The sequence below is a fragment of the Astyanax mexicanus genome, chromosome 20 (assembly GCF_023375975.1).
Source record: "Astyanax mexicanus isolate ESR-SI-001 chromosome 20, AstMex3_surface, whole genome shotgun sequence".
Taxonomy (NCBI): Eukaryota; Metazoa; Chordata; class Actinopteri; order Characiformes; family Acestrorhamphidae; genus Astyanax; species Astyanax mexicanus.
In genome coordinates this window covers 26,688,058-26,690,557 of record NC_064427.1, presented here as the reverse complement: position 1 = coordinate 26,690,557, position 2,500 = coordinate 26,688,058, and the positions used below count along the sequence as shown (strand labels likewise).

The window sequence follows — 2,500 nt, the reverse complement described above, 5'->3', positions numbered from 1 at the left end:
CATCGAGCAAAAACTGAAAAATGAAATGGTTCTGCCTCTTTTAAAGAACTGCAGTGTTTATTTCGTTGAATATGTTTCTTTTTATATTATTATTGTCATTTTCTGAGCTAAAGGGAAGATCGGGGCAGATACAAAGGTCGCGAGTTCAAATCCCGGTGTGCTATCAAAGAACAGCAGCTTAGATTTTAAATGTACCTAAAATCTACTGAAATTTAGAGGCATTTAAACACGTTTTTCTATACACTAATCTTAATTTACTGTTAATCTCTAAATTATGTGAAAAAAAATACATTTTATGTACTATAAAAGGCTTATCACAAATTGTTACATAGTATAATATGTATACCACAGTGTTCTATATATTATAACAGGTTTACCAAAATATTTTACATAGTATAAAATGTATACCACAATATTGTAGATACCAGAATATTTTATATACTATTAAAGGTATACCACAATGTTTTATACAGTATTAAAGTTATATCACAATATTTTATATAGTATAACAGGTTTACCACTATATTTTATATAGTATAACAAGTGTACCACTATATTTTATATAGTATAACAGATACCACAATATTTTATATAGTATAACAGATGCCACAATATTTTATATAGTATTAAAGGTATATCTCAATATTTTATATAGTATGACAGGTATACCAGCATTTATTTTACATAGTAAAACAGGTATACCACAATATTTTACAAAGTATAACACGTGTACCACTATATTTTATATACTAAAACAGATGCCACAATAATTTAATATAGTATAACAGGTGTACCACTATATTTTATATAGTATAACAGATACCATAATATTTTATATAGTGTAACAGGTGTACCACTATATTTTATATAGTATAACAGGTGAACCACTATATTTTATATAGTATAACAGAGGCCACAATATTTTATATAGTATAACAGGTTTACCACTATATTTTATACAGTATAACAGAAGCCACAATATTTTATATAGTATAACAGGTGAACCACTATATTTTATATAGTATAACAGGTGTACCACTATATTTTATACAGTATAACAGAGGCCACAATATTTTATATAGTATAACAGGTTTACCACTATATTTTATATAGTATAACAGGTGTACCACTATATTTTATATAGTATAACAGATAACATAATATTTTATATAGTGTAACAGATGCCACAATATTTTATATAGTATTAAAGGTATATCTCAATATTTTATATATTATAACAGGTATACCAGCATTTATTTTACATAGTATAACACATGTACCACTATATTTTATATAGTATAACAGATGCCACAATATATATATAGTAAAAAAGATGCCACAATATTTTACATAGTATAACAGGTGTACCTCTATATTTTATATAGTATAACAGATACCACAATATTTTATATAGTATAACAGACGCCACAATATTTAATATACTTGAAGGTGGTTTTTATAATATGTTTTTTTTTTACTAACCAGACTTAAATTATGAATTGAATTTCAAAGGAATTCGTTTGAATTCACACTCAAAATCAAAGAGTGTAATTTTTTAAAGAGTGTATCTCTTTAAGCCACGCTTTAAGGTGGCGAGGATTTTGATTGGTCAGAAATGGAAGGCCCGCGGTGGAGAAACATTTAATTGGTTAAAAATGGACAGAGCATCGGGCAAGCGCTGCGATTTGATTGGCAAGAAATGGAGACACGCCAGGGGTTTTGATTGGTAAGAAATGGACGGGATAACCGAGGAGTAGATTTCATTGGTAAGAAATGGACGCTGTGCCGTGAGCTGATTGGAGAGAAATGGAAGTGGCGTTGGAAGAAGAGTGACACGATTGGCGTGCTGAAAGCCGGCGCTTGTGTTCCAGGTAGCGCCACTCTGCTATTTTCCACCCCAGATGGGACTCGAACCCACAATCCCTGGCTTAGGAGGCCAGTGCCTTAGCCATTAGAAAACTATTTTTTAGGAGCGCCTAGTAAGAATTTGAATCCAAGCATGTGATAAATGAGATATTTAGCAGAGGATGGTTTCGATCCATCGACCTCTGGGTTATGGGCCCAGCACGCTTCCGCTGCGCCACTCTGCTACTTAACAGTCAGCAAGTTGAAAACCAGACACCTCTATTTTTGGAGAACCTAGGAAGAATGAAATACAATCTGTGTCAGCAATTTATATTTGTTTGAAAAAGATTGAAATTCCTTGCCACACTGCATGCAACTAAAAGTTCAGCTAGCAGAGGATGGTTTCGATCCATCGACCTCTGGGTTATGGGCACAGCACGCTTCCGCTGCGCCACTCTGCTGTTTTCCACCCCAGATGGGACTCGAACCCACAATCCCTGGCTTAGGAGGCCAGTGCCTTATCCATTAGGCCACTGGGGCTAGACTGCATGCTTAACTTAAACTTGATCCAGAAAACTATTTTTTAGGAGCGCAAAGTAAGAATCTAAATCCAAGCATGTGATAAATGTAATATTTAGCAGAGGATGGTTTCGAT

The 2,500-nt window shown here is 33.1% G+C and overlaps 1 long non-coding RNA gene and 1 other non-coding gene across 3 annotated transcripts in view; both read right to left on the bottom strand.

Annotated features, from left to right (window-relative positions):
• Positions 1 to 2,500, bottom strand: part of LOC125784859 (uncharacterized) — a 368,340-nt gene that overhangs the window by 249,927 nt on the left and 115,913 nt on the right. The window lies entirely within an intron of this gene.
• trnar-ccu (transfer RNA arginine (anticodon CCU)) lies at positions 2,313 to 2,385 on the bottom strand. The gene has a single exon. It is a non-coding gene; the product is annotated as a tRNA-Arg (tRNA).